Raw genomic sequence first — 18,989 nt, 5'->3', positions numbered from 1 at the left:
GTTATTACATCCCACATGATATATTTTTTTTACTGGATTATTCATTTTATTAGTGTTTTAAATATTTTGTGAATGTTATTGTGCATAACAATTAATCAAAATTGTACAAACTTCTTGAATCTGCTGCACAACGTTCCTTTGACCTCATGTAGCCTATTAAACAAAACAATAACATCCAACAGGTTGGGGCATGTTCTCAATATGATATAGCCTACTGAAAATATTACTTTATTTACATTTATTGAGGCATAACTTTTTCAGTTTAGCCTGAACTCAAGACAATTGTTCAGCATTGTTTAATATCTCAACACCAAATCAATGTCACCGTCTATCTCATAGGCATTTCTTCAGATGAACTCTTTACTGAGCAGCACAAGATTACACATGGACTCGTAAAGTTACCTCAAGCTGCCATTTGAAAGCATTTTGGCACCGGAGACGCGCCAGACCTTGGCATTATGATTGAATGACTACTAATAAAGCATATAATTATGTATAGTTAAAGGGACGCTCGTGCGTTTGATGAATAGCCTATATATAAGCGTAAATAGGCTTTTATTCCGCTTTAAAATGCAGATGACACGGCATTATCAAGCACAATCATCGGGCAATATACAGAATCACAGTCGTCCCAAATTAGTGTTGCTCCCACCGAAATGCATCAACGTAAACAAATGTGCATTTTAACATTTGTGAGCCGATGACCTATTTTTGTGATTGCTGCTCCAATGCAAACTGACCCCGTATAGACTACGCTGAGCATCGCGTCTTCCTGCGGCTCAAACGCCGATGCTGCCGTGAAAACACAGACTGTTAACTGAGACAATCGCATTAGACAGATGCAGTCACTGCAATGGGGCTAATTGAATTATTAAAAGCTAAAATATCGCAAACAAGTCGAACGTGGTGGTGGGCATTGCTTGTCTGCTTGTGAATGCGTCTGTCAGTTAGATTCAGCGCGGATGCTATGCACATTAAAAGGCCTATTGAGGGATTCGGAAAAGTTTGACTTGATTCGTGTCAAATTCAAGCCACCATTAGCTGTTTTACACAGGCCTGAGGTGGCTGCAAATGAACGTCACCGCTTGGGCAACCTTCACAACTTAGTTTCAAAACACAATTAAAAGAACTGGCGAAGGAAATGACAACAGAAAGGCCGTGCAACAGTGCAAGCTGAGGTGTCGGACCGGTGCATGCTTCACTGCATGGCTGAGGTAATGTCGCAAGGGTGGGAGACGGAGAGAGAGCACACGAAGTGGGCAGGTTGAGAGGATGCAAAAGATATCAAAACTTATTGCATCGCGAATTCACGCGCATTTGCGCGATGCATCACTTTCGTAGGCCTTAACGCACGTAATGACATTGGCTCTTGCGATCGCGTGCGGTCAGTTTAGGACACAACGTTATGCATATATTTTCAAATGTTGCCGCATGTTGTCTTTGCACTGTATTAAAACATGCAACCGCTTTAGATAGTTACATCTCGTCATGACAAGATGTTAGGACTTTGATGCACTCATGTACAAGTGCAAAGTTTAGAGAGTTGACTGTCGCCCTCCATTGCGTTGTGCAATGCCCCCTTTAATGCCCCCTCGCTCGCCAGTATAGCGCCTTTGTTATTAATCGCATGGAATCGCGCCGCCTTACCTTAGCGGCCCCAAACTGCTTTTCTATGCCTCGGAACTTGACGTATTCATCCAGATGCAAAGGGAAGTGTGTCTGCCTGTTGTTTTCGTTTCCGTCCGATAGTATGATTCAGTGGAGGATTTAACACTGTGAATTTTGGGTTTCTCCCCGCGATCTTCCCTCATCGCCGCAGCAGCTGGAGAGGAAAAATCGCGCACGCTGGGTCCTAAAGCCGGCTGCGTTCCCACAGGTGACCGCGAGCAGCAGCGCTTCCGAGCCCCGCTCTCCTTCCTCCGGAGCAGCTCCTGTCTGTCTGGTCAGTGCTCGTGTAGGGGAGGTGATCAGACTTAACTACAGCTTATAGCCAGATTTCTGTGCTGAATTATTTTTACGGCTTTCTAGCGCACGGATATATTGCTGATACAAGGCTTTGCTGTTTGATTCGTTTGGTTCGTTTTTTGCTCTCGCGAATCTGGACGTGAAACGCACATGTAATGCACTGCATTATGGTTTAATCAGTGGATTATAGAGTGGGCCAATTGGACCCCAGTCTGCCAGGGGCCTCCAGCTGAGCTGTAGAGCTAAAACAGACAGAAATTAAGAAATCTGTTGAACAGCTCACATTAGCTATTGTGTTATGCTGAATTGTGTAGTTGTTGATTCAACATTGCACAGGTCAAAGACAAAAATGTTAATTTTATTTTTAAAAATGAGATGTTTACCATGATTTAAAGAAGCCACAAATAGTATTTCAGTGTAACAATAGTTTTGATATCTTGTCAGATAATTTTAGAGCAAGAATCATTAACACTGTTTAAAGTATTTTCTTATATTTTACACTGTCCGCCAAACAGCTAGGTCTTGTCAGTATTACATTTGAATAATTTAAAATGTCATAACATTTGTGGGTGGTGTGGCAGCGCAGTGGATAGTGCTGTCGCCTCACAGCAAGAAGGTCACTGGTTCGAGCCTCTGCTGGGTCAGTTGGCATTTCTGTGTGGAGTTTGTTGTGTTGACATGGGTTTCATCGGGGTGCTCCGGTTTCCCCCACTAGTCCAAAGACTTGTTGATAGGTGAATTGGGCTAAATTGTCCGTAGTGTGAATGGGAGTGGGTTTCCCAGTGATTAGTTACAGCTGAAAGAACATCTGCTGCATGAAACATATGCTTGATAATTGGTGGTTCATACTGCTGTGGCAACCCCAGATTATTAAAGGGACTAAAGAAAATGAATGAATGAATAACATTTGTAAAGACCTATACTCAATAATTATAGGAAATATTCTGTTTAATTTTGTACGTAAACTAAGTAAAATGTGGAGGATCTTAATATATAATTGTAAACATTTTCTGTAATTGTGTATATTTCCTCAATAAAAAAGTAATATCATTTAGTTTGATTATTTATTTTAGTACAGGTCAGATTTTTAGACAGGTCTTGTTTTTTAGGTATTACACTGAAAGAACAAGAAACATTATTCATTCATTTTCCTTCGGCTTAGTTTCCCTTCCCCTAATTTATCAGGGGTCGGCACAGCAGAATGAACCGCCAACTACTCCAGCATATGTTTTAAATAGCTGATGCCCTTCCAGCTACAACCCAGTACTAGGAAACACCCTTACACTCTTAAATTACACACGCACAACACATACACTAAGGTCAATTTTGTTTACCCAATTCACTTTTAGCACATGTCTTTAGACTGCAGGGAAAAGCGGAGAACCCGGAGGAAACCCACGCAAACACTGGGAGAACATGCAAACTTCACACAGTAATGCCAGCTGGGACTTGAACCAGTGACCTTCTTGCTGTGAGGCAACTGTGCTAACTACTGAGCCACCTAATGCAACATTATCTCACCCATAATTTGATATTTTATTGTATGTTATTTAAACAAAAACATAAACATTAAAGTTTAATTTTCTTTAAAATCAGATTTGTAGATTGAATTTTAATGTGGACACCTGGAGGGATCTCACTTTGGACTCATGTGTTCCTTTTTTATCAGAATCTTCATTTGTCATATTCATTCATTTATTTTATTTTGGGCTTAGTCCCTTTATTAATCTGGGGTCACCACAGCGGAATGAACCACCAACTTACCCAGCATATGTTTTACACAGCGAATGCCCTTCCAGCTGCAACCCATCACTGGGAAACACCCAAACACTCTCATTCAAACACATACACTACGGCCAATTTAGCTTGCCCAATTCACCTAAAGGGCTTGTTTTCTGCTTTTCCATGTAGGGCACCATTGCGAATGCTTCAAAATTCCTTTTAATAATAACTCCAGTACATCCATCTGTAAATATCAATATAGGGTTTCTCTAATTGCACTTTATAACTTATACCTTTATCCTGCACTTGCTGCTATTGCACTCCTGGTTAGACCTAAATTGCATTTTGTTGCCTTGTACATGTGTAATGACAATATATGTCCAACTATACTCATCAACCTGACAATCAGAATTTCTGTGTAGCTCTAAATTGAGCTCAGGTAGATTCTGTTTCCACTGATCATTCTTGAGATGTTTCAGCAGCTTCATTGGACTTCACTTGTGGTAAATTCAGTTGATTGGACATGATTTAAAAAGTGATACACCTGCCTATATAAAGTCCAAGGGTTGATAGTGCGTGTCAACGCACAAACCAAGCATGAAGACAAAAGAATTGTCTGCAGACCTCAGAGACAGGATTGTCTCGTAGCACAAGGCTGGAGAAGGTTACAGAAAAAATTCTGCTGCTCTGAAAGTTCCACTAAGCACAGTGGCCTCCATCATCTGTAAGTGGAAGATGTTTAACCACCAGGACACTTCCTAGAGCTGGCCGGCCATCTAAGCTGAGTGATCGGGGAAGAAGGGCCTGAAGAGGTGATCAATAACCCGATGGTCACTCTGTGGTCACTCTGTCTGAGCTCCAGCGTTCTTCCGAGGAGAGAGGAGAACCTTAGAGAAGGACAACCATCTGTGCAGCAATCCACCAATCAGGCCTGTATGGTAGAGTGGCCAGACTAAAGCCACTACTGCCTGGAATTTCCCAAAAGGCATCTGAAGAACTCTCAGACCATAAGAAACAAAGTTTTCTGGTCTGATGAGACTAAAATTGAACTCTTTGGAGTGAATGCTATGTGTTACATTTGGAGAAAACCAGGCACCGCTCATCACCAGGCTAATACCATCTCTAAAGTGAAGCATGGTGGTAACAGCATCATGCTGTGGGGATGTTTTTCAGCAGCAGGAACTGGAAGACTAGTCAGGATAGAGGGAAAGATGAATGCAGCAATGTACAGAGACATCCTGAATGAAAACCTGCTTCGGAGTGCTCTTGACCTCAGACTGGGGCGCCGATTCATCTACCAGTGATGACCCAAAGCACATCACCAAAATTTCAATGGAGTGGCTTCACTACAACTCGTTGAAAATCCTTGAGTGGCCCAGCCAGAGCCCAGACCTAAATCCTATTGAACATCTCTGGAGAGATCTGAAAATGGCTGTACACCGTCGCTTTCTTTCCAACCTGATAAAGCTTGAGCGGTACTGCAAAGAGGAATGGGCAAAAATTCCCAAAGACAGGTGTGCCAAGCTTGTGGCATCAAATTCAAAAAGACTTGAGGCTGTAATTGCTGCCAAAGGTGCATCAACAAAGTATTGAGCAAAGGCTGTGAATACTGATGTACATGTGATTTTTCAGGTTTTTTATTTTTAATAAATTTGCAACAATTTCAGAAAATCTTTCTTCACAATGTCATTATGGGGTATTGTGTGTAGAATTATGAGGAAATAAACAAATTTAATCAATTTTAGAACAAGGCTTTGACATAAAAACATGTGGAAAAAGTAAAGAGCTATCAATACTTTCCAGATGCAATTTATGTCAATCAATCAGACAGAAGGGCATTATGGCGAGTGAAATGAATGAGAAATCTTTGCACATAACACAGGCCTATGGGTGCAGGCTAATTGCATATCTTTCATAAATTAAAAAGCATTAAAAGATTCAAAAACTTTAATGTAAATTAAATAAATAGCACTGACTGACTAACTTTATTGCTTCTCTTTGGTCTACCAAGATCTTTAATCTTTATCTAATTCCAAGATACTTTACAATGACCATGACAGGGTTTCTACATATTTCATCAAGTCAAATTTAAGACTTTCTAAGACCATAATGAACGATTATTTAATTATTTAAAAACTACACCATAATATTTCAGTGTATTTAAGACTTTTTAAGGCCTTCATTTTTTAAAGACATTTAAAGACCATTTTAACACCATAATGAATTAAATTTCAGACTTCCACAAGGCTAAATATTAAAGATTTTTTAATAGCCAAGTTAAAACCTCAAAAAACACAAGGAATATTATTTATTAATTAAATTATTAAATATTGATTAAACCATATTAATAAGCAATAAGAGTTAATAAATAAACATTTCCTAAAACTGTATTGAAATATAGTGTTAGTGGATGGGTGTTGGCCCAATTGGGTATGGACATAGGAAAATTAAGACCGGTTTAGAATGATTTAAGACCTACACCTTGATATTTCAGTGGATTTAAGACTTTTAAAGCCTAAAAATTGAAATTTCAGACTTACACAAGGCAAAATATTAAAGGGTTTTTAATAGCCAAGTCAAAACCTTTAATAACACAAGAACGATAATTAAACCAAATTAATGAGTAAATAGTGGAAATAAATAAACATTTCTTAAAACCTTTATTTAAATATATTGGGAAGAGCTTTACAGTACATAGACATAGAAAAAAATTAAGACCCGTTTAAAATAATTTAAGACCTGCACCACAATATTTTAGTAGATTTAAGACTTCTCAAGGCCTAAAATTTGGTTTTAAAATGTAAAAAATTAAGACCCTGCAGATCCTCTGCATGAAAAAAAAGACTAAAGCACTTGTCAAACTCTTGCACCCCTTATTTTACATAGAGGTGCCAGCATTACAGAAATCGAAGCTTTCACAAGAGTGCTTATGGTAAAATGAGGAACAGTGTGTGACTTTAATTAAAAAGTGCATCAAACTTTATGCACCCATTTTGCCTGGAGCAATGTAATGAAGAGGATACACTGAGCTGTTTGCATATTAAACCCACATTATCCCTGAAACACACATCATATCTGTTGATATCAGCTGATGTTTTAATTACTAATTAATCCTAACAGACAGACAGAAATAGATAGACATAAGAGTAACAGTTCATATATGTCCTGATTTTATTTGATTCTGATTGCAAGTTCTCATTTCAATGTGACTGAATTCTTGATTTGATTAAGAAATACAGATTTGATACAGATGCTATTTGTATTTATAAAAATGAACAGTGAACATCAGTTTACAATTAAAAAGCTAATTTAATTAAAACAGATGAAGAGCTGAACCTAAAGAATTTTTCAGGAGAAACTATCTCTCCATTTAATTTTATAAACAAAATATTTTTGGGTATTAAAAATAAAGCATTAAAAGAAAATGTATTCGCTGTTATGTATTTTTTGGCCAACCCTATAGGCAGACAAATGGACAGACAAACAGCTAGATACAGACATGTAGACAGACAGACAGACAGACGGACAGACAAACAGAAAAACAGACATAAATAAACAGAGAGAAATTAACATACAGAAAGACAGAGAGAAAGACAGACAGATATACAAATAGACATGAAGACAGAGACAGACAGGTGGATGGAGACAGACAGATAGATACACAGACATATCAATATCAGACTGACTGACTGACAGTCATGTAGACAGCAACAAAGAAAGACAGATAGACATTATGGACAGAGCGAAACAAAGATAGACAGACATACAGAAGCAAATAAAGAAATAGACAGACATTAGATACAGAGAGACAGACATTATATAGAGAGAGAGACAGACAAACATTAGGTACAGACAGAGACAAAAAAGACAGACATTAGAGACAGACAGACTAAACGACTGACAGAAAGACATACAGAGTGAAACAAAGATAGACAGACAAACAAATAAAGGAATAGATAGACAGACAGGCATTATATAGAGACAGACAGAAAAACAAAAAGACAGAGACACTGACATACATTACAGACACAAAAAGACAGACAGAGAGACAGTCAGACATTAGATAGAGACAGATTGACAAAAAGACAGAAAGAGAGATTAACAGACAGACAGAAACAAAACGATTAACATACAAAAACATTTTATAGATAGACAGACAAAAAACAGACAGACATTAGACACAGACAGAGACAAAAAGACGGACAGAAATACTGACAGACAAGTAGACACATTACAGACAGACAAAAAAGACAGAAAGACTTACAGTCAGACATTAGATACAGACAGAAAGATAGAAAGACAGAGAGAGAAATAATAGACTGTCAGACACTATATAGTGACAGATAGACAGACAAAAAGACAGACACATTACTTATACAAAAACAGACAGACATAAAGAGACAATAGACAAAGAGACTGACAGACACTAGACAGAGACAGATAGACAGAAAGAAAAAAGACAGAGAGAGACTGACAGACAGAGAGACAGTCAGACATTGGAGATAGGTAGACAGACAGACAGACAGAAACAAAAAGACAAAGAGACTGACAGACACTAGACAGAGACAGATAGACAGACAGAGAGAGACTGACAGACAGAGAGACAGTCAGACATTGGAGATAGGTAGACAGACAGACAGACAAAAAAGACAGAAACAAATAAAGAGACAGAGACATAATATATATATATATATATATATATATATATATATATATATATATATATATATATATATATATATATATATAAACAGACGGAAACAAATTGATAGACAGACAAAAACATAAACAGACAGACAAACAAAAAGTCAAACAGATTGACATTAGACACAGACAGACAGAGACAAAAAGACACAGAGAAACTGACAGACAGTCAGACACTATGGAGACCGACAGACAAAAAGACAGACAGAGAGACTGACAGACAAAAAGAGATTAACAGATAGACAGACAGTCAGATATTAGAGACAGACAAAGAAACAGAGAGATTGACAAATAGAGAGACATAAGATAGACAGACAGACAGACAGAGACCATATAAAGATAGAAAAAAACAAACCGATAGACAAAAACATTTTATAGACCGACAGACAGTCAGATATTAAAGAGACAGACAAAAAGACAGAGAGACTGACAGACAAATAGAGACATTAGATAGACAGACAGAAACAAATAGACAGACAGACACTATAGACAACAACAGAAAGAAAGACAGACTGACATTAGACAGACAGACAGACAAAAAGACAGAGACATTATATATGGACAGATAGAAACAAATAGACAGAAGGTGCTACCACTGGCCATGCAAATATAACGTCACTGGAAAAAATCACTGGAAAATATTCATTTATTTATTGTCACAGCCTAATGGCATTTTACGGTCGTTTCACGCAAAATTGTGGTCATTTAAATAGGTGGACTAAGCTTCTCGTACTTCACAATTAAAGATTACAACCAAGTGTGAGTAGAAACGTGTACAACCCAAAGCTATTCACAGAGCAAAGTTGTCTTGGGTCAAGCTGATTCTGGGCTCTGTATGGCGCTGTGTGTGACCCGCTGAACGCGCGAGCTGAGATGCACACGTCAGACCGACGGAAGTGTCACCGATAAGAAAACAAAGAGACCATTAAAGAAAAAACCTTACATGCTGTTAAACCTGGATTTTTTGGTTTCGATGTGTTTACGAAACAAAAACAGGTTGACTCTGGTGTTTTTTGTGTTTTGTCTAGCACCCACGACTCCATGAAACGCAAGCGGTTCCATAGTGTAGTGGTTATCACGTCTGCTTTACACGCAGAAGGTCCTGGGTTCGAGCCCCAGTGGAACCAAGCGTTTTTCGTGCCTCAGTTTATTGGCATTTGTTAGTCTCGGCATCTAAAGAGATCGTGGTATTTCCTGATGATCTCGATTTAAACTGAAAGATACGCAGTCTGTGTCTTTACCACGCGGATTATCATAATCGCCAGTGGAGCTCTGACCGCCATAAATATGATCTGACCAATCTGCTAGATAATAATGCAAACTTTAAAGTCATTTACTCAGCTGTAAATAAATTCATCTGGCTGATGACGATGTCGGACGACATATTAGCATTTGGCTTTAGCGCCAATTCAGGAATAGTGTTCGTGCGACCCCTACTGTTATCTCTGATCCTCCTAGTATCACACATTTCTGCCGGACTGCTGTTCATACAAATTCAGTCACCCCGGTTTAAATTATTGCAACTGCACCTTACAGCTCAGCCTATAGCAGGTGGCCAGATTTCTGAGATTGAAACCGGTGACATTTCAGTGGTCAGAGTATCAGTAAAATCTGTTACAGATATAAAAACAGGAGCAACAGATCAGGCCAGCCTGGTGAAAGTGGTGTTTTTTCCTCCAAAAGTGGACCTTTTTGCAGTTATACACTTTTTATATATTTTAAGCTGGATTAGCTTGTCGGATTGTCATCATAATCACACTTTTTGATGTACCAAAATTATTTCTTGAAGATTTTGAAAAAAGAAATATGAATAAAAATTTATTTTTGATGTATGAATTTATTACATCATATATCATTAGAAAAAAGCAGGAATCTGGTAAAGTTTTACTTTAAAAACTAAAGCCATATTGTCATTTCCTAGGCAAAAAACAAACTGGCCAGAACATTCAGCTTGCATTCAGCAAGTTGTCCATTTAAATAAAAATAATTAAAACATAATAATAATAATCATTCATTCATTCATTTTCTTGTCAGCTTAGTCCCTTTATTAATCTGGGGTCGCCACAGTGGAATGAACCGCCAACTTATCCAGCAAGTTTTTACGCAGCGGATACCCTTCCAGCTGCAACCCATCTCTGGGAAACATCCACACATACACACACACACACTCATAAACAACGGACAATTTAGACTACCCAATTCACCTGTACCACATGTCGAGCCTCGGTCCAAACACATGCGGTACAGGTGAATTGGGTAGGCTTAATTGTCCATGGTGTATGAGTGTGTATGGATGTTTCCCAGAGATGGGGTGCAGCATGAAGGGCATCTGCTGCGTTAAACATGTGCTGGATAATTTGGCAGTTCATTCCGCTGTGGCGACCCCGGATTAATAAAAAAGGGAATAAGCCGAAAAGAAAATAAATGAATGAATGAATAATAATAATATAGAGCTTCACAATTTTCTAGCCTCTTTTGTAAAAAAGTACATTTGAATATTTCTCTATTTAAAAATAATGCAGTAGCGCAAGAAAGATGACTTCACTTATGTCAGACTGTATGTTTTCTTGCACAGCTGGATGCTGGACTCATGAAAATATGCTGAAGTCACAAAGAAGCGACAGCCAACAGAGCATTCCACTTATTTTCACTATATATGATGACATCGCAGTCTTTAGGACAAATTCTGGACCTTTGTCAGTGAGAGGTGGTTCTTCCGAATTACACCTCTGGCTATGGGTCTGAGATCTTGAATGCTTTTAAGCCTTTATGATTTTCATATACAATAATAATGATGAGCAGGGATGGGCAGTATTCATGATACAAGTATTTCAGTATGTATTTTTCCATTACATGTTTTTTACAGTGATTAAAGAGAGGATCTTCAAGACATGACTTTCTGTATGAAATTTGTACAAAATGTATACTAAAATGAAAGAGAAACAAAAGTTTATAAATACCTCTTCAGGTACAGGAGTAGAGGTGAATGAGTTGGCAGAGAACTTGCTCAGAGAAATGCTGTTGTCTTCAAACATTATTTACTTCACTAATTCAGTTTAATGTTAAAGGGATTGATGTTTATTGATAGAAGGTTTGCAAAGAAACTATACTTCCATGTAAAAGTATTTTGTAGTATTTTTTCAAAATACAGTATTTTGTTTTGATACTTGTTGTCACTGCTGTATTCTGTAGTTTATTATACACATAAAATTGTGGGTTTTGGCGTTTTATTTTAAAATACATTTCAATGTATTTTTGCCCAACCCTGATGATGAGTTTTGCAAAAAATATACGAAAGAGTGTAACTATTTCAAAGTGCAAGTAGATTAAAACAACAAATTTATGCTGTTAAGAAAAATAAAACAAATAGAAACAGATTAGAAATCTGTAAGCCTTGTTAGGCTAGAAACAGAAATGTGAAATTGTGAACAATGAAGCAGTATCTAGCAATGGCTGTAAATTATTTCACCGGCAAAGGCAGGTGAATAGGGTAACATTTATATTTATCATCGTACTTCCCCAGTTAATTGATATATTAAGAATTAGATTTATGCTCAGTGGTTGGCACTGTTGCTTTACAGTAAGAAGGTCGCTGGTTCGAGCCTTGACTGGGACAGTGGGCATTTCTGTCTGGAGTTTGCATGTTCTCCCTGTGTTGGTGTGGGTTTTTACTGGGTGCTCCGGTTTCCCCCACAGTCCAAAGACTTGTGCTGTAGGTGAACTGAATAAACTAAATTGGCCATAGTGTATGGTGTGAATGAGTGTGTATGGATGTTTTCCAGTACTGGGTTGCAGCTGGAAGGGCATCCGCTGTGTTAAACATATGCTGGATAAGTTGGCAGTTCATTCCGCTGTGGCAAGCCCTGATGAATAGGGACTAAGCCTAAGAAAAATGAATGAATAAATAATTTGCCTGCATTTCCAGCACACAAATTTAAACACTGCATGAAATCAGGTTAAAAATCCTTCAAAAGTCAAAAGATTTTACTGAGGAGATCTTTTTGAGAACAGCCACTTTTTTTCAGTTTTGCTTCGTAGAATAAAATGGTATTATAAGTGTGAACTTTCACAATACAGATATAAACACAACTGAAGTTTGGTTTATGTGAGAACTGCTGAAATAGAAAAATATTGACTGAATAAATGCATTGCAGCCTAATTGAAAGCTACAGATGGATAACGTGCTATACTTCCACTTGAATGGGGAAAAAAATGTTAGAAGAGAATTCTGAAATCTAAAAATTGACAGGTGCAAGTAATTACTATTTTCATGCGAATAATGTGTACAACATTTACCTTCTTTTGTACTTTTTGGCTAAACATTTTAAACATCAAACATTTTTAGGCTCATTTTAAGCACACGGGATGCATTTTCTGCAAATATAGACCTATTGGTGCAAGTGTAGATGTTCAGTTTAATATTATTTATCTTTGTGTGTTGAAGCATACAGTGAGCAGATATTGCATTTGGTTCATCAGTGTTTAAAATTCTACTCAAAACAAACCCCTTTCAGGCCTTGTTATATCATACATTCACATGAAAAATGGCATACGACTACCTTGAAACATTAAGCGGCGTGTCCTGACCCCTGAGTTTGATAATTATTGATAAAAATGCTCTCCTCTGGTCGTAGTTCAGTTTCTCGGAGCTGAGGTGAAGTAGCAGCGAACGACCGAGTAAACAACAGTGTATCTCGCAGCGACCTCTGTTGGTGATTTTTATTTTTCTTGCGGAGTGTTTTGAACATTGAAAATGGGACATTTCCCCTGACAGAAAGACAAAACGGAGAAACATTTTAAGTAATATCACATCTGTATCATTTTAAATAAATGTACACATTGTAAATCAAAGCATAGGCCTAAATTTAAGAGTTTGTTTGATTCATTCATTCATATTCTTTTAGCTTAGTCCCTTCCAAATTCATCAGGGTCACCACAGCGGAATGAACCACCAACTTATCCAGAATTTTTTTTACACAGCAGGTGCCCTTTCAGCTGTAACCCAGTACTGGGAAAGATCTACACACACACATACACTACTGCCAATTTAAGTTATTCAATTCACCTATAGAGCATGCCTTTGGACTTATGGGAGAAACCGGAGTACCCAGAGGAAACCCACGCCAACACAGGGAAGAACATGCAAACTCCACACAGAAATGCCAATTGACCCAGTCGGGACTTAAACCAGCAACCTTTTTGCTGTGAGGCGACAGTTCTAACCACTGAGCCACCATGTCGCCTTTAGAGTTTGATGTCTACACTTTTTTTGATTTGTGATATTGTGCTTTTAAAGCATCCAAATCGTGAAAGGTAAAAAAATACATACATAATATGTAAGTCATCCTATACAGCTGAAGCCAGAAGTTTACACTGTATAAAAAGGCACATAACCATTTAAAACAAAGTCAGATGTTAATGTGACTAAACTTTTTCTCTTTTAGGTTGGTTAGGATTATCAAATTTGTTTCTGTTATGCTTAATAGCAGAATAATGAGAGAGATATTTCTTTTCTTAAAAGTCAAGTTTTTTTCTGATTGGCTAATTGACAACATTTGAGTTAATTGGAGGCACAACTGTAAAAAAAGTATTTAAGGAAAACCTCAAACACACTGCTTCCTTGTGTGACAACATGGGAAAATCAACGAGCCAGAATCAACAAAAAAGCCAAATTACAATTACCAAAATTACACTGGGGAAAAGACTAATGTTTGGAGACATGTCCTGTGGTCTGATGGAACTAAGATTGAACTGTTTGGCCACAATGACCAGTGTTACATTTGGAGGACAAAGGGGAAAGCTTACAAGCATAGGAACACCAGCCTAACTGTGAAGTATAGGGGCAGTATCATCATGTTGTGAGGCTGTTCTGCTGCAGGAGGGACTGGTCCACTTCACAGCATAGATGGCATCATGAAGAAAGAACATTGTGTAGAAATACTGAAGCAACATCTCAAGACATCAACCAGGAAATTAAAACTTGGCCACAAATGGGTCTTCCAGACAGACCATGACCCTAAGCATACTGCCAAATTAGTTAAAATGTGCTTTAAGGACAACAGAGTAAATGTTTTGGAGTGGCCATCACAAAGCCCTGATTCAATCCTATAGAAATTTTTTATGGGCAGTGTTGAAAAAGCTTGTGCAACAAGACAGCCAACAAATCTGACTCAGCTACACCAATTCTGTCAAGAGGAATGGGTCAAAATTCCTTCAAACTATTGTAAGAAGCTTGTGGAAGGATACCCAAAACATTTGAGCAAAGTTAAAAGCAAAGCTAAAAAATACCAAGGAAATGTATGTAATCTTGTGACTGTCTAGACATTAATAAAAAATTCTCAAAAAACAAAATTCTTTCATTATTCTGGCATTTAGCAAATGTAAATCATTTAGGTAATTCTAACGGATCTAAAATAGTAATTTTAAATATGTAAAATAGTAATTTTAAATATGGTTATGTTCCTTTTTTTTAGTGTGGATGTAAATTTCTGGTTTCAACTATAAGTATTAAATTACAGTAACTGTTCAAAAGTTGTGAGACCATAGATTTGATTAACAAGCGAAGAACAAACATATATTTTGGTTAAAATCATTTGACAAACCTGTATTTAAATGTTTAACAGACTAAATTGTTGGCGTTTATTCATTTTATTATTGTACTGAGAAAACCATAAAACACTAAAATATATTCAGCCTGAAAAAGTCCAACGTTTAATAGACGCAAACATCTCCAGACATGGGTACAAATATTTTTACAAAACTTGAACGGAAATGAGGGCTGCATAGTGGCGCAGTGTGTAGCACATTCGCCTCATAGCAAAAAAGTCGCTGGTCCGAGCCTTTGCTGGGTCAGTTGGCGTTTCTGTGTTTGAGTTTCTGGCGTTCTGGCGTTCTGGAGTTTGCATGTTCTCCCCGTGTTTGCGGGGGTTTGCTCCTGGTGCTACAGTTTCCCCCACAGTCCAAAGACATGTGGTATAAGTGAAATGGGTAGACTAAATTGTCTGTATTGTATGTATGTTTCCCATTGATGGGTTGCAGCTGGAAAGGCACCCGTTGCATAAAACATATGCTGGATAAGTTGGTGGTTCATTCTGCTGTGGCGACCCCGGGTTAATAAAGGGACTAAGCTGAAAAGAAAATGAATGAATGAATGAAGGAGCAGAAATGAATCTGTGGTGTTTCAAGAGCTCAGTAGCATCCTTCTATGCTGAAATATGCATTCGCTCACAGTATACATATAAACCTTTCAATATTTTTCATGACAATATACATACAAATCAAAAACTAACAAAAGACTTTCAAGGATTTTTGCCCAATGAGTATTTATTCCAGACCTCTTGACAATTTTCATTCATTCATTCGTGCTTTATAATTGAGAGAGCAGATAAGGTTGTCCCCGCTTAACAGATGTACTGAATGACTGTAAATTATAGCTTGTTATGTTATTGCTATGTGATTAATGTCATGGTTGGAGCTGTCCAAGGTTCTGAAGAGACATATTACATGATTTACAGTAGTAAATAACAAACAAAACCACAATGGACATTGATTTATAATTTTCATTCATTCATTTTACATCAGCTTAGTCCCTTATTTATAAGGGGTTGCCACAGCGGAATGAACCGCCAACATATGTTTTACACAGCAAATGCCCTTCCAGCCGCAACCAAGTACTGGGAAACACCCATACACACTCACATTCACACACAATCATTCACTACGGCCAATTTAGTTCATTCAATTTACCTATAGTGCACGTCTTTGCACTATGTGGGAAACCGGAGCACCCGGGGGAAACCCAGGCCGACACCAGAAGAACATGCAAACTCCACACAAAAAATGCCAACTGGTCCAGCCTATACTCAAACAAGCGACCTTCTAGCTGTGAGGTGACAGTGTTAAACACTGAGCCACCGTGCCGCCCCTATTTATAATTTATAAACCGTAATTAATAATTCAGAACAAAATCACGTTGCAAACTTACTTTTATTATTTTTCCTTTTTTGTGAGTATGTTAGCCTACAGAATATTGTGTATAGATTTAACAAACTTACGTGTCATTCATTGTATATAAATGCTAATGTATGAGCACGTAACTGATTTCAGCCTCAGCTACAGCTCTATTTATAGCGTAGGGGGGCGGGGCATTTCAGATTCTAGAGAGCATTTGATTGGACAGAAAATTTGATGACAAGCTGATGTGCAAAGTGATGTCATCAAAACCTTTGATCCATATTAGTGGAATTGAAAGACTTTTTGAAGTTTTTATTAGATATATGTTTGAATTGCAAATGTTTAGCATTGTTTTGAAGTATACTAGTTTATAGATCATCTTAGGGCTAACATATTCAAAATAATAATAAAAAACAAATCTGTTTTGAATCCATGCGGATTTAAAAGGTGAATGTCACATACATAACCAGCAGTGGTTACTCATACAGCCTAATATCAGAAGACAAAATAAAATAGTAGCCTACTTTCTCATAAAATGTGGAAACTTTTAGATTTTATTTTGTTTTAAGTTCCTTTATTAGACCTAAGTACAAACTTATTCACTCTCATAACCTTAAAAACAAAAAGAAAAAAAAAACTGAAACCAATTAAAGTGGCAGTATTTAATCCCAGTGCTTTTTAAAGGGGACCTATTATGCCTATTTTCACAAGATATAAAATAAATCTATGATGTCCCAATAGTGTTTATGTGAAGTTTCAGCTAATTATACCCTGCAAATAATTTTTCTAACTCATTGAAACTACCCGTTTTAGGCCTTGATCCTAATTGTTCCATTTTGGCGACTGTCGCTTTAAATTCAAATTAGATTTTTAAAAGAAGGTGGAGCTACAAACACATGTGCATCAGCATAGCGGCAGCATAGAGGTTGCTTCTAATTTAGGGCTGTCTATGCTAATGAGGAAGAGATCATCACTTATGGGCGGGGCTTTCCCTTTCCAATGACACATACAAAGGGAGAATGTGAATCAAAGTGTTTCTGCAGACTGTTTTTGTAGTGTGCTTATAAAAATAGAATTAATTACCGTTTTACCATTAGAAACTGACTGTGTTCACTGTTGCCACACAACTGTGTTTAAAATCATTTATATAAGTGATTTTTGCATAATAGGTGCCCTTTAAGCAAAAAAACAAAACAAAACAAAACAAAGATTTTCTTTTGGCAAGGTTAATTTATTCATTCATTCATCTTCTTTTAGCTTAGCCTTCTATTTATCAGAGGTTGCCACAGCAGAATGAACCACCAACTAATGAATTCATTAATTTCCCTTCGGCTTAGTCCCTTTATTTACCAGGGGTCGCCACAGTGGAATGAACCGCCAACTATTCCAGCATATTTTTTACGCAGCGGATTACCTTCCAGCTGCAACCCAGTACCTGGGAAATAGTATGCATTTATACATACACTCATACTACAGCCAAATTAGTTTATTCAATTCACTTATGCTGCATGTCTTTGGTCTGTGGGAGAAACCAGAGCACTTGAAGAAAACCCACATGAGGGTGGGGGTATTATAGAGATATTAGGATATTACAGAGATATTATTAGAAGCCCACCATGACAGCCCCAATCAAACCCCCAAGTTCTTCATTTTTGTTCGAGACACCCGTTTCCCCCCCCCCCCCCCACCTCTTTATTTTCGTCCGACACCATCCCACCCAACCACCCCCACCCCCCAACCTTTTTTTATCGCACTACTAGGACAAGTTTTAAATTTGTTGTCAAAACTATTGTCAGCAGTGTCACACATAGCAAAACATCTTTGGCCCAAATCTGGCCCACACAATCAGCTTTTGCTTGGCCCTTATGCTGCAGTGAATTACAGAACATGACTGGACAAAGTCTGGCATCCAGACAAGGGCCAAACATGGATCATATCTTTGGGTCCAGCCAAGTTAATAACCCATAACTGAGATTGAACTGGGCCAGCTATGTTGGTGTGTCACGACTGCAATGAATTTGATAAACCCATGAATCATAGGTGTGCTTTGGCCATGCTTTTTCTCAAAGCGACCTGATCGGTAGATTTTTTTTTCTTTATTTGAAAAGAATAGAAATGTATTTTAAATGTGGGTCAAGGTAGGCCAAACATGCACAGCCCACATATAAATTATTAACATCTGGACCAAATACTAATTTTTTCATCTGGCCCAAGTATTGTGTGCTAGATGCCATTGAGTAATGATAATAACACTGTGTATGAATAAAATGTCATAAAGTGTTTTATTGTTATTAATTATAAAATAAAATATTCATTACTTGTCATAGAATTTACATGTTATTGGTTTTTTGTTGATTTTAATGGCTTCTTTTGTTTGAGTTATCAGTTATTTACCGGTTGTTTACAATTTTTACTTATGAGACTCTGTATTAGTTTCTACTCTTATCCCTAAAAAATAATGCTTCAGCCCTCGTATGCATTTAAATTTTAAATATGCATGTTATTCTTTCCTTCTTTTTTAATTTGTATGATGTATATAATTTTGTTGTGCAACAAAAACTCACATGTTCTACGAAACAGCTTTTTACGAACTTTTATTTTGAAAGTCTATGGACTGGTCGTCTAGCGCCATTTTTATTTGCAGC

General features: G+C 37.4%; 1 protein-coding gene and 1 non-coding gene across 13 annotated transcripts in view; one reads left to right on the top strand and one right to left on the bottom strand.

Annotated features, from left to right (window-relative positions):
* Window positions 1–13,085, bottom strand: part of bcorl1 (BCL6 corepressor like 1) — a 44,257-nt gene extending 31,172 nt beyond the window's left edge. For 4 of the 12 annotated variants that reach the window (XM_087281915.1, XM_087281931.1, XM_087281923.1 and 1 more), the window contains exon 1: window positions 12,951–13,085. The gene's annotated coding sequence lies outside the window, so the exon portion shown is untranslated. Of the gene's footprint in view, window positions 1–1,647; window positions 1,807–12,950 lie in introns of those variants that run through there. The other 8 variants (XM_087281909.1, XM_087281925.1, XM_087281917.1 and 5 more) reach the window with 2 other exon arrangements.
* trnav-uac (transfer RNA valine (anticodon UAC)) lies at window positions 9,446–9,518 on the top strand. The gene has a single exon. It is a non-coding gene; the product is annotated as a tRNA-Val (tRNA).
* Window positions 13,086–18,989: the final 5,904 nt, after the last annotated feature.

Source organism: Danio rerio, chromosome 14 (assembly GCF_052040795.2).
Source record: "Danio rerio strain M-AB ecotype USA chromosome 14, GRCz13ab, whole genome shotgun sequence".
Lineage (NCBI taxonomy): Eukaryota > Metazoa > Chordata > Actinopteri > Cypriniformes > Danionidae > Danio > Danio rerio.
This window is presented reverse-complemented; position numbering and strand designations above follow the sequence as displayed.